This window comes from Sardina pilchardus, chromosome 5 (assembly GCF_963854185.1).
Source record: "Sardina pilchardus chromosome 5, fSarPil1.1, whole genome shotgun sequence".
In the NCBI taxonomy this organism is placed as follows: domain Eukaryota; kingdom Metazoa; phylum Chordata; class Actinopteri; order Clupeiformes; family Clupeidae; genus Sardina; species Sardina pilchardus.
The window spans coordinates 24697450-24712001 of NC_084998.1; the positions used below are offsets into that span (position 1 = coordinate 24697450).

At 38.6% G+C, this 14552-nt stretch overlaps 1 long non-coding RNA gene across 3 annotated transcripts; it reads left to right on the plus strand.

Moving 5' to 3' along the window:
* The first annotated feature begins 1771 nt into the window (after nt 1-1771).
* Nucleotides 1772-11636, plus strand: LOC134080545 (uncharacterized). 3 transcript variants are annotated; one of them, XR_009939224.1, is made up of 5 exons: nt 1772-2322; nt 10279-10396; nt 10735-10883; nt 11101-11237; nt 11502-11636. It is a non-coding gene; the product is annotated as an uncharacterized LOC134080545 (long non-coding RNA). The 3 variants fall into 3 exon arrangements; XR_009939223.1 differs by lacking the exon at nt 1772-2322 and having other exon boundaries at nt 9786-10396; XR_009939222.1 differs by lacking the exon at nt 1772-2322 and having other exon boundaries at nt 9786-10396; nt 10798-10883.
* Nucleotides 11637-14552: the final 2916 nt, after the last annotated feature.

Genomic DNA, 14552 nt, shown 5'->3' on the forward strand with positions numbered 1-14552 from the left:
GGTAATTAAGTGGAATTGTTGCCTTGTTATACTATGTTAAGTTACAGGTTAACAACATGGTGTAGGCCCCAGCTGTGGTGCGACTGGCTGGGGCACCTGCACTGCTCGCCGGCGACCCAGGTTCGATTCCCACCCTGTGGTCCTCTCCGGATCCCACTCGCTACCTGTCTCTCTATACTATCCTATCTGATTAAAGGCATGGCCCAAAAAATATACTTAAAAAAAAAGAAAAGAACATGGTGTCATCTAGGCCTATAGTGTTCTGACTAGTAGCCTATTGCACCAAGTTGGAGAAATGAGGGGCTAAACTGTCCCATTTGTCCTAAAGTGTGTGTGCAGTTAGGCTGCGTCTGATATTTTGGGCGAGAGTAGGGGAGAGTCACGACAATTCAAACATTTTTTTAATCTAATTTACAAAGAGATCTGAAAGAGTTTGTCACTAGCAACCTACAGCACATCTGTCGTCTGTTCATCTGTCCTGGCAAATACAGTTGCATTTTCAGTTCTGAACAGAACCATTCACAATTGTCCCATGGTTGGAATGATGATGAGTATGTGAATGGGGGTTTATGTGGAGTGTGTGTGTGTGTGGGGGGGGTGTTGTTGGTATGTCTTGGTGGGGGGGGGGTTGGTTTAATAGGGTGTGTGGGTTTGTTGGAGGTGTGTTGTTTGATTTGGGGTGATGAAATGGTGTTAGGTGTGTGGGGGTTGAGTGTGTGTGCGGAGGAGGTGGGCCTGGCGCCTGAGTTGAACTTAAAAAGAAACTTGGGTAATATTTGTACAGGAAGATGGAAAGCCAGCACAAGGAAAAACTTCCAAGTGCTACATTCTTATTCCATGTTTATTGATGTGGTAATACTGTTTGTTTTGGAAATGTATAATTGAACAAATGCTTCAAATCAATACAAAAGAGTGAATAATGATGACAATAAAACAACAAGACATTAACAGGCAGAGCATGTATCACAGAGAGAAATAATGAGAGAGAGAGAGAGAGAGAGAGAGAGAGACACTATTGGAGAATAAAATGTCCTTGCTTTAAGCCCTGTAGGACTAACCTATGTATGGTGCTACCAACTGCATGCCAGGCCTAGGTATTCTCCTAGAGTCTCTGGTTGCCTGTTATTTCACACAATGTTTCAGTATTTATAGTTTATACCTACAAGGAAAGGGCAGTTAACTAATGTTTGATTTTTTTTTTTATCAACTAGTAGGTCTTCACTCCGGAACAAATGAATTGGTTTTGTTACCGTTTCAGTTCTGTTCATCCAAACATTTCCAGTCCCTGAGTGGGAGACAGATAAAAGACAGCTAGACACACAATGTAGATTGAAAAAAGGTACAGTATGAGGCAATAGTCTGAGAACATATGGTTAGGCCCACAATTAAACTGTAAAAAATGGCTGTGAAATTCACAGTTATTTACAGGAAATTTCACAGTAGCACTACTGTATATGTTTTTTACAGTAGAATGTTGTAAAATGTACAGTAACGCCCCTACAATTACAGTAGTCCAAGTGTTACTGTAGACATTACAGTAGCCAAAGCACTACTGTAAAACAAACAGTATAGCCACTATAGTACTGTAAATAGTAAAGTAAACTACTGTATTTTTTCTTTTCAACAATTGGCCAGTAAGTTACTGTAAATACAACTGAAATCACAGTATTTAATTGGTTTTCATTTGACAGTGAATGCATAAAATACTGTAAATGGAAATGCGGTACCTTTACTGTAAAAAGTATTCACAGTAACTTGCTGGCAACAATTGGGCAGTAAGTTACTGTAAAACTACTGAAATCACAGTATTTAATTGGTTTTCATTTCACAGTGAATACATAAAATACTGTAAATGGAAATGCGGTACCTCTACTGTAAACTACAATTACAGTAGTAAGTGTTACCGTAGAAATTACAGTAGTCAAAACACTACTGTAAATAAATCACAATATAGCCACTAGTAGCCTAGGCTACTGTAAATAGTTAAGTAAACTAGCCTACTGTGTTTTCCCTTTTTTAATCTTATCTTTCTTTTAACTCATAATGACATACCAGAGACGGTTGAGAAAGTCAATTTGATGTCAAGAATTAAGGCTTTGATCACACTATTGAGCAAGCATAACACATTTCAGCCTAATAATTTTCCACGATTGTTTTTAACGGCTGCTTATCGCCTCTTGATAAGCGCATGCGCACACGCAGTAATTCCCATCCCCCACCCCGGACTTTTCAAATCCAGCCAGAATGACTTCACTTCAACCGTCACTTTTCAGTCATGAATCTGACTGCAATTTTCAACTCTGTACAAACATCATATTCAAGGTAAGAATTACAGTACTTTTGTATGCCAATTGAAAACGGGAATTTATTAGAAATGTATTGTTTTCACAATGAAATGTTAACCAAAGCCATTATTGTCATGTTAGAATCAGCATAGCACTATAGCTAGAACTAGCGAGCTAACGTCGCTAGCGTTAGCGATGTTAGCTGTTAATGTTAACTTTTCCAGTAACTAACTTAACCATCATGTGGGATTTTTCGAATGATAGTCAATATCATATCTAGCAATAATTCAGTCTGATATGTCGTTATGAATGTAGAGTTTTAGTTTGAATGAAATATCAGACCCAAGTAGCTTAGCTTAAAGTGGCTGTTACCATGCAGGCTGAAGGCTGATAGTGGGGTACGAATTGTCATGAAATAATGGTCCCGTAGGATTTTTTTGCTAAAATTGATTTTTTTGTTTTATTTGCTTTATTTGGGGTCCTACTGTTGAAAAATGACGGGGTGCAAATTTTCTGACCCCGTTTTGCCCTTCCTCTGGGGGGCGCTTTCTCACCTTGGCCAGGATACTGACTGCAATCATACATCTACTAATAATGATCACATTTTCACAATCTTGGTGTCAATTTAGGGGTTATTGAGGATGCTGAGTCCATTAATGACAGTTTCATTGTGATCACAAGTTGTTATGACTCATTTTTACATAACATTGCAGTAATAAAGGCAAATCCAATGGGGCAACGTCGCCAAACAGTAAGTGAACTCATATCTTGGGAACGCTTTGATGTATGTTAACGAAACTTGGTCACTGACCCCCTCCCAAGGGTACACAACAAATTTGGTGTAATTTGGCCACTCGGGGACGCTATAATTAGCGAACCTGCGTTTAGGGGTTACAGTATATCATGATGATGTTGGTTAGCAAAATTCCATTGGCTAGTCATACTCTTCATACTCATATTGATGATCATTGCAAATTTTACCCACTCATTATAAACAATTGCCCATTTTGGATTTTCCTGAAAGAGAAACTAGATCATCAGTGTGTTATTACCATGAATGAACAGGCGGAGACCAGCACGTCCAGTGCGTGTATCGTTTAATGAACCACTCGCTGTGTTACACATAAACATGTCCCCAGTACACCTCCTCCTTTTAGAAAGGAAGTACATCCTAAATAAAAGTAAATCTAATCTTCTGCTGTGACCTACCCAGGATCCCATGACTCTTTTATTTTACTCACTCCTGAAAGTCATTAATAACTAAATGAACAAACTGAAATAATCTAATATTAACATCTTGTTAACAACATACAAACTGTCTTTTCTTTTCCTTTTTTTTTTTCCTTCGAACATGAGCTGCTCTAAACTAATGCAGCAGTGTAGATGAACATTCTACAGTCCTTCAAAACCTATCCACCCCTCTTCTATATGTCCAGTCTATCTGGGGGTCTTGACACTGTCCTCTTGCTGATTATCTTCTGGCGAGAGCGAATCATCCGATAAACTTTCACTTTCACTGTGTCGTCTTTCACGTCTATTTGGCATGCCCTGGACTGGAGCTAGATCGCTAATGAATGTCCATTCCGTTTACGGGTGCTTCCTAGTGATGGATTAGGCTACTTGATCTCTCCTCTACTCACGCTTCGTGCAGCTCCGAGAAAATCTTTCTCCTTCTTAATAACCGATGTCCACAGGATGCTATAGCCGGCCTGGCTTTGGCTAGTTGTAAACACGCTAGTCTGAATGACGTTCACGTTCGTGAAGGTAAATCCTTTTACTGATTTTTTAATTTTATTTTTCTTCTTCCTCTGTTCTGTCGTAAGGCTCCGGAGTTAAAATCTTTTTCTTTTAAGATTGCACAAACTCTTCTTAACTTCTGACACCATGTGTTATTACCATGAATGAACAGGCGGAGACCAGCACGTCCAGTGCGTGTATCGTTTAATGAACCACTCGCTGTGTTACACATAAACATGTCCCCAGTACAATCAGCAGTCAGAACTTTGTTTGGCCCCCTCATTGCTGCTTACCAAGTTTTGTCAAAGATAACTATTTCAACACAAGATATGTCTTTTAATTCTGTCTGATGACACAAAGCTGAGAATCACATTGCTAGGATACAGACAGAAGATACAAGAAGACAAAATTATCAAATGATGCCATTTGTAATGGATCCCTTTTAACTCTATGAGCCCTATTGACCAAGTGCGTCAAAAAACACTCCCACTCTTCTCTGTTACACTGCTCCGCAATTATTAGTTGCAGCGAGATGAAGCCTTTATTACACGAAAGAGCAGAACTGGGGCTTTCCAACGAGACTAAACACTTGCCATTAAATTAATCATATTTATAGTCTATACTGCTCTCTGCGTTCACCCGCACATCCATTACTCTCGCTTGAATTACTCACAAACCCGGGATTGCACAGACATGCACGCATATCAGATGAAAGAGGAGAAACAGAGCTTTCCATTGATACCAAATACATCCTTCTGTGTTATAAAAATAGCAGGGGCGTAGCCAGAGGGGTGGCTCCGGGTGGCACAGGCCACCCTTGAGATTCAATTGGCCACCCCAGGTGCCACCCCAAAATCCTAGTCTACTATTCGCCATTAACAGTCAAAGGCGAGAAATTTCTTGATGCACTTGCAGCACACTAGTTTGAAATATCAGGGTTCAGAAATATAAGCAATCTAGCAAACATGCTTGCAGTTATAGGCTACATGGCTTATTGTTTTTAGCATGTGAGTTTACAATAGGCCTACAGGCTACTGCTTGCGCTAACACAAGAACATACAGTATATTTACCTATCGCATCTGCCAGTGCCCATCTTATTACACACACAGAACCCAGTATTGCAATTGTAGAATCACGTTATGTAGGCAGATTTTTATATCTGCCTATTCTACCTACTCAGCCGACACTGTTGTTTTGTTATGTTGTATTGTAAATAATCTCCTACCCTAATGTAATATTGATATTGTGGACAGTTTATAGCTTAGGCCAGTGTTTCTTAACTGGTGGAACCCAAAAGTGGGTTGTGGTACTGATCTGAGTGATGGGTCGCGGAGCTTGTGGCTAAAAAGAAATTAAAAATGTAAATTTAAAATGCTACCTGATCAGATCTATCATTGGCCCGTTATTTTGATCAAATTTATTCATAGCCTATGTCAGTCATTGCCATGGCATGGACATAGACAATGTTTATGTGACATGTCATGTTAGATATAATGTTAGGGAGCTAATTGTATAAAAGTATGCAGTAAGATAGAATGTGATAAATTGAGGACAGAATAAGACAGTGTAGGGTGCACATGAGAGCATAAAACCATCCAAACTAAAGTGCCACTTGGAAACAACGCACCCCTGACAAAGACAAACCTGACGAGTAGTGCTTTGAGTAATATCAGCAGTTAAAGACTTCACAAATATAATGCCAAACATCTGCATTTTCCAGACAAATAGGCCAGGCACTTTGCGTGTCTTATGTAGGCTACCTCACCATATTCGTTGGCCTGAATGCTAAATATATAGTTGGCAGGGTGTCCGCGGGGTCTTAAAAAGTCTAAAAAAGTCTAAAATTACACATTTTCGATTTTAGGCCTAAAAAAGTCTAAAATATAGAGATATTTGCACTGTAAGTCTAAAATTGAGTTTGGGTAATTTAAGACCTACGTTTCAATGCAAAATATCGACAAAGGACTAATGTTTTGTTTTGTTTTGTTTTGCGTCCTTTTCCACGCTGTTGAATGCTGCCCTTACGCTGGGTTTCCACAGGGCATGTCACCACGCGAAATACGCCTGTTAAAATTTCGCCCAAGGGGGGTGGTCGCACACCTAGCGTTTCGGTTGAGTGACAGGCAGGATACTCGTTGAAAACGGTGGTCAACAGTAGCTCAACAGGTTAGCTTAGTGGTTAGTTAGCGAGACAGTCTAGTGCTTCAGATTATATCCAGTGGTTTATCTATGCAAATTTGAACCGCTCAGAGCAAATCAGAAGCCTGCGTTGTACACAGAGGCGGGAGTTACAAAAAAAATCAGAAAACAATGGCGGCAGCCCGGGGGTCGTAACTGGAAATATTAAATGTGAATTAAGGTTTCTCGACCACTTTTAATGGTTTATTTTGATACGGTTTATTGTTTATGTGCGACATAAATGTGTTCAGGACACACAGATCATTGTAGGTTAACGTAAGCTCTCTAACGGTAGAGTTAGCTTGTTAGCTAGTTGACCCATTATAACCTATTGAAAACACATAGCAGCTAAATCGCTAGCCCACTGAAATGAACTACTATCGTGTTTCTGTAGCAACATGTCTTGTTGTCAACATAAAAACTTTAAAACGGATTGTTGTGTGTATGCCACTTGAACATAAACCATTAAAAGTGGTCGAGAAACCTTAATATTAGATACATAGGCATATTAAAAAAAATCCTCCTGCACCTATGGGAATTGACATAGGGGTCAAAACAGGCCTCCTTACTGTATGCCCCCTGTATTTAAGTGAGAAAATGTATTTATTTCAATACATTCTTAATTTTTTGAAGAAAATCCTTGATTTTTACTCATTTTTTTAATTAAGGCATGAAGATGATTTTCTATTCCTCTTTTAAGTCAACTTAAGCATGGGTTCAAATACGTATTCTCCCCTGTGTGTGTGCGTGTGTGTATGTTTGTGTTTACATACATCATACATGTATATGTATTATATATAATAATATAATATATAATAATATATACTGTATAGTAATATATACATAACCCCCCCCTGTCGGACACTGTCACCTTTTTTACGCTGAGGGGTTTGCAGGTCTGGATGCAGTAGCAAGTTTTTGATTCTCTGTGTGCGAGCAAATGTCAATTGACCGCAATCTGGCTTTGTTATTTCTTTTTTTAATATTTCGTGAAGGTCTTAAATTTAACCCATGATGGTCTAAAAAAGGTCTAAAAAAGTCTAAAATTGCACTTGTTAAAACCTGCAGACACCCTGAGTTGGTCACAACTTTATGAACTTGTGAAATTATGGGTTCCAAAACCAGACCAGTTCAGAACCACTGGCAAAAAAACATTTCACACTTCCACTTTTGCTCAAATGGCCTAATTTCTGAAAGGGTTTTGTTCAGAGCTGAAAATGAGCTGCAAACTGTATTTGACATTTTATCCAATTACAAAGACATTTGATGTGAGAGTATGGTCTTTGTCCTTTTTTGTCCTTCAGTGTATGAGTATGGTGCTTGGTGCATGGTTTTACTCATGCATGTGTGCTAATTTAACAACTTGAGCCTGTTTCTGTTTATCTAGATGCCACCCTTGAATTAACCAGTGCCCCACTAGGGCCACCCTTGTTACAAATCTCTAGAATCGCCACTGAAAAGTAGACAAAGTGACAAACAAATAATAATGTCATATAGCTTAGGCTACCATTACTCTCGTTTGATTTACTCTTGAACCAAAGATCAGAAAGCTATGGCACACATGTCAGATGAAAGAGGAGACACAGAGCTATCCACAGATACCATACAACCTTCTAGGTCATGGAAGAGACGAAGTGACAGCAAAATAATAACTTCATTTAGCTCCACTTACCCCATGTTTTTGTGTATTTTTTGTGGCATAATAGCTTATGTTCATAATCCAACATTATCATGTGTTTCTCTATGGCAAGGCACATTCATAATCCAGTTGTGAGATCCTAGCAAATTCCTGTATGGTATCCAATTCATTTGCATCCAAATTTGTTTGACAAATAAACACTTTTTTGCCTTTACTTTGTTCATTGCGATGCAGTAAAAAGTTATTATAGAGAATCATCATGTGTGCACGTAATGTGTGCCACGCAAACAAGTCAGGTTAGATTAGCTCGTGTCATTTCTCAAAATCATTTCTCATCACTAAATCAAATTTGCCATTTATTTCTGCAAGGCACACACCACATATTTCTGTAAATTGCTCAGCTCCAAAGTATCCCTCCACCATGGTTCTTGTATTATGTAGCATGTGTGAATGGCACTTACAATGACCAGGATAAATGCTTCTAACTAAAGGTAGTGGAAATGCCCTTAAAACAGCCTAGGGCTCATAGGGTTTCTCCTATCCTTTGGATTTGAAGAACCACCTTATTTAGAGCTAGAATTTTACATGTGATTTTTCCTCTCATCTCTCGGTTTAGATTTTCTTGCTCCATATTTCAAATTGAAATCGAGACTTTCATATAACACACACTCTTCAGTTTACTGATAGTGAAACATTTCTGGGGTATTTTGTGTCATACTGCTTGTCACACTTAAGTTGTTTACAAGAAAAAGATAATTTTCTCATTTCATCCGATATTGATTTTCATACATTTTTACATTTAACGATTTTTAGCTGCCATCCATTACAAATGGCATCATTTCGTGAGCTTAGAATTATAAGGTTCTATCTCCGTTTAGGGTAGTTCTGAGATATTGAGCATCAAAGTTTTACATAGCTAGCAAAACTGTACTGTAGTACCTTTTTATTTTGCTAATAATTAACTTTTTTTTTTTTTTTTTTTACAAAAATTACACCACACAGGCATTAATAAGCACCTAATGGATCAGATGATGTCAAAAACTCAATTTCGACCAAAATGGAGATAGAACCTTATAATTCTCAGCTCACGATTTGATAATTTTTTCTTCTTGTATCTTCTGTCTGTATCTTAGCAATGTGATTCTCAGCTTTGTGTCATTAGACAGAATTAAAAGACATATCTTGTGTTGAAATAGTTATCTTTGACAAAAATTGGCAAGCAGCAATGAGGGGGCCAAACAAATTTGTGACTGCTGATGATCTAGTCTCTCTTTCAGGAAAATCCAAAATGGGCAATTGTTTATAATGAGTGGGTAAAATTTGCAATAATCATCAATATGAGTATGAAGAGTATGACTAGCCATACTCTTTTTTTTGCTAACCCAACATCATCATGATCTACTGTAACCTCTAAACGCAGGTTTGCTAATTATAGCGCCCCCCATTGGCCAAATTACACCACATTTGTTGTGTACCCTTGGGAGGGGGTCAGTTGTCATGTGACCAAGTCTCGTTAACATACATCAAAGCGTTCCCAAGATATGAGCTCACTTACTGTTTGGCGACTTTGCCCCATTGGATTTGCCTTTATTACTGCAATGTTATGTAAAAATGAGTCATAACAACTTCTGATCACAATGAAACTGTCATAAATGGACTCAGCATCCTCAATAACCCCTAAATTGACACCAAGATTGTGAAAATGTGATCATTATTAGTAGATGTATGATTGCAGTCAGTATCCTGGCCAAGGTGAGAAAGCGCCCCCCAGAGGAAGGGCAAAACGGGGTCAGAAAATTTGCACCCCGTCATTTTTCAACAGTAGGACCCCAAATAAAGCAAATAAAACAAAAAAATCAATTTTAGCAAAAAAATCCTACAGAATTACAATTCGTACCCCACTATGAAGTTAGCTAGCAGACAGACACAGGTGAAAGTTGTTAACGTTAGCAGCTAGTTAGTAACATTACTTTGCGAACTCCATGGGGCATGGGTAGTTAACATTAAACTTAATACATGTAGTGTTGATGCATAATATGTAGTGTTGCTATAACTGGAAAGAGGACCAGTAAAACAAATGAATGAAGTAGGCTGATGTGTAAGTTATCTCACCCCTAATTTAGGAACTGTAGTTTTGCATAGTCATGCTCATAGATCCGTCATATAGTGGATGTGAAAGGGGAGCATTTGGGGAATTTCAATTACCAGAAATATCATGCCGATAAGTAAAGGGATCTTTAGTTTGTGAAGGGTAGTGTTTGGCTAAATGGTATTCATTTTATAGCCTTTATTTGCCCAATGTTTGGTGACTTACATTGAGGCATGTGTTTATTTAAGATGCATGTGAGTGTAGTAGTGCTTCAGTGATGGTCTTTTCATGTTCTGTGTGTTTTGCAATGTATTAATTAATGTAAGCCTCTTTCTGTTCCCTCTGTTAGTAGGTGGTGTGAGGACTGCTGCCCTGAGAACGCTGTGTCAGAGACACTTAGGCTGTGTGCATTTTGGAATGTTCCAAATGTGTGTCACTTCCATAAGGAAGAAGTTCCAAGCCTGCAAGTCAGAGCCATATAAAGAGAGAGTTGCTACAACTCGGGTACAGAAAATTCGGTTTGTGACGTGGTTCGTGTAACTTAAAGTAGTTCAAATAGTTCCCGGAAGCGATTCTGACTGTTCGTTAGAATCATAAAATAACCGTCTTTTACAGTCTGTTAACGAGTGTTCGATCCTAACTTCCGGGAACTATTGTTGAGAAAATATGGAACATTAGCGTCAATGGAGTTGTCGCAACTCTCTCTTTATATGGCTCTGCTGCAAGTGAGTTCACTCACCAAATAGAGACACATATAGCATTTAATATGTGTGCATGTACTGTATTTGTGTCTGTAACTGTTTAGTTTATCCCCTCCTTTCATGTGTCTGTTATGACTTTGTGGGCTCAACTGTCAACAACTGTCCAGGGCGAAGTCGGTCTACCCTGATGGCACTACCTGATGGCACTACCCTGATGATGTCTGTTAGCCATGGCTGCTGCCCTCAACATGGTGTAAGTGTTTGTGTTTTATTTATGTTCATAAATAAACTGATATCAAGAAGTAACATAGATGGTGACAAGGGTGGCAAGGCTGCCTCATGGCAAGGTAATCATCATTTCTATTTCTACATCTGATTGCCTTGCTTATTTTTTAAAGCTATGATTTGTTTTGTATGGCAATTGCTGTTTATTAACAAATTATATGGCAATTGCTGTTTATTCTTTTTAGGAGCCATCCAGAAGTCCCAGCCTGGAGCCAGAGGCTGCTATTGCAAGTCAGATGGGAGATGGCCTGACAGTATGTTAGGCATCAGAAAAGTGGTGTTCGCATGAAGGCAGAGTTGCCGCAGGCAATTATGAGATTAGGTATGATATCACATAGACATACTTCTGTTCAGAAGTGTAGGGTCACTTCAAAATGTCCCCTTTCCAAAAACAAAACACTGGACATATCAAAGTGAACTCCCAAACTTTGCTATGGTGGTGTATTGTACACATCTGCATTACTTCTATCTATTGCACCTGACTAGTGTGGGTTTGCTTTTATTTGTCACACAACCGGAGTAGTTTGCATTAATTACTGTATATTCATGGGTCAATTGTAATGTATGCTTTCTTTCTCTTTTTCAGACACTTGACATTTACTGCGAAAGGTACCATCAGAGCACCTCTCCCTACCCTGCAGGATACCTATACCAGAAGAGTACAACAACGGCCCAAAAGTATTTCAAAAGACATTTCACGCTCTGACCACGGACTGTTTAAAGGGATATTCCGCCATTTGTGGAAATACGCTCATTTTCCACCCTCCCTCGAGCAAAACAATCGATATTTACCTTGTTCCCGTTCATCCAGCCATTCTGTGAGTCTGGCGATACAACTTTTAGCTTCAGCCTAGCATAGATCATTGAATCGGATTAGACCATTAGCTTCTCGCCTGCTAGCTTCATGTTTAAAAGTGACTAATATTTCTGGTAATTTTCCCATTTAAAACGTGTGTCCTCTCAAGTTAGAAAGTGCAATAAGACCAACTGAAAATGAACCCTGCCGTTTTTCTAGGCTGATTTGACATGGAACTACATTCTCATCTGGCGTAATAATCAAGGCAACTTGCAGCTACTGGCACTACTACTGCTTGATGTCTATGGAGACTATTTTCAGATGCTGCGTACGATATCACTGCGCCTATGGTACGTTTGCAAGTTGCCTTGATTATTACGCCAGATGAGAGTGTAGTTCCATGTCAAATCAGCCTAGAAAAACGCCAGGTTTCATTTTCAGTTGGTCTTATTGCACTTTCTAACTTGAGAGGAGACACGTTTTAAATGGGAAAATTACCAGAAATATTAGTCACTTTTAAACATGAAGCTAGCAGGCGAGAAGCTAATGGTCTAATCCGATTCAGTGATCTATGCTAGGCTGAAGCTAAAAGTTGTATCGCCAGACTCACAGAATGGCTGGATGAACGGGAACAAGGTAAATATCGATTGTTTTGCTCGAGGGGAGGTGGAAAATGAGCGTATTTCCAAAAATGGCGGAATATCCCTTTAAACCACTGAGGTCAAGCAGACGTCTCTGTTCCCACGTGGCAGACTGAGGGAACACCCACAAAACAGACTGGGGATGAGTTTCTTTACTTCGCATCCTGTACACACACAACTCCTTATACTACATTACATAGACTTGCCAGTTGCCATACTGCACTTACACACACTGCACTTTTAACCCCCTTATCTGTGTCAAATCAGATAAGGTTGTGGTTGTGTTCAAACCATGTCTACTGTTGTCTGTCAACATCCACTTGAGTCATACATTTGAAATGTCTTAAATAAATAACAAAAGTTAAAATTGTTTTATTGTCTGCAGTTAACTTAAATATTTTGGAATATGAGTTATTCTATTAATGATTGCTCATATAAGTTCAATTGAATTCACAGTATTTAACTGACCTAGCTTTTACAGGGAAACAACCAATACTGTAAATACAACTAAAAAAAAAAAAAAATCTTAATTTAAAATCAATTGTTTTTCACTTTACAGCGAATACATAAAATACTGTAAATGAAAATGCAGGACCTTTACTGTAAAAAGTATTCACAGTAACTTACTGGCAACAATTGGCCAGTAAGTTACCGTAAATGGAAATACAGCACCTTAACTGTAAAAGGTTTTCACAGTAACTTACTGGCAACAATTGGCCAGTAAGTTACTGTAAATGGAAATACAGTGCCTTAACTGTAAAAGGTATTCACAGTAACTTACTGGCAACAATTGGCCAGTAAGTTACTGTAAATGGAAATACAGCACCTTTACTGTAAAAGGTTTTCACAGTAACTTACTGGCAACAATTGGCCAGTAAGTTACTGTAAATACGACTGAAATCACAGTATTTAATTGTTTTTCATTTTACAGTGGATATATAAATACTGTAAATGGAAATAGTGGTCTATGAACTCTTGTAGTCCGTGAAAGCTTTCAGTGCATGGCCCTTGAGTCACTACGAAATGTAACATACTCAATTTGACCTTACCATACTTGTAAAAGAGGGCCTTAATTTGACTTTAAATGCCATTTTAAGGTAGCCTGGGTTTTCCCATACTGCCTTGCGCGGTGATTTCAATCCCGCTGCTAAGCCAGTCTGGAAACTAACGCCCAAATGTTCGCCTGATGTTGGCGAACCAATCACAGAACATCCGAGAAGTTTCCGTTGCCTTCTTGCGTCTACATTCGACGCCTGATGTCAATGGCAGCCCTTAGCGTTGCATATGAACGAGTTGGGTGAGCTATGCGCATTTGATAGACATTCGTGGCGCCCAATGAATGGATCTGGGCATTTTTTCAAATACGAGAAAATGAACGTCTGGTTGCCAGACCACGTCTCATTTGAGAAGTGGTAGGCGTTAGCCAGGCTAATTTTAAGGTGTGACCCCTTATTATACAGTAGGCTACATTATTTGAGGTTTAAGGGGTTCCCTTAATCTAATATATTAATTCAGGGATTCATTGATCAAGGGGTAAAATGAAGGGGAAAATAAACAAAAGTAAGGGGTAAATTTCTTCTGAATCGACCTTAATCTATGCTCATTTCTACTTAAAAACTACTTAATTAAGGGTTTTAAGGTCAAAATGAAGGCATCTAAGGCATTATCATAAGGCACTTATTTATTAGTAGCCTAATCACATTTTTATTTTTAATTCAGCACAGCAGTGGCTTTCTTAACCAGAAAGTATTGGGTAGCCTATATCCCTGGGTCAAATTCAGCTTTTTATTTATTTTTTATTAGTAGGCTAATTCTGCATCTACAATACACGTTTTATAAGAAATCCATGTACAATATTACAGGTGCAAGAAACATTCAGAACAAACAAACAAAAAAGGAAAAACACACAAATATACAGTATAGGGCTTGGAAAGTAAATCAGATTATGTTAGCCTACTCTGTTCCAGAGTTGCATAGCATTCTTAGAACTCATAACTTTCAGGGCTTTTGAGTAAGAAAGGAAATGATTGTGAAACCCATTAAAGGTAGGCTTCACTTTTAAGTATCTACAGTTATGTATGAAAAACATGAACCCTCGAAGAGCATGAGACCACGACCTGCACATTTTGTACTGTCGAAATATCGGCCACTAGAGTGCGCAATCCAAAACAGCACTAGAGAAATTCATCGGTAAAATCCA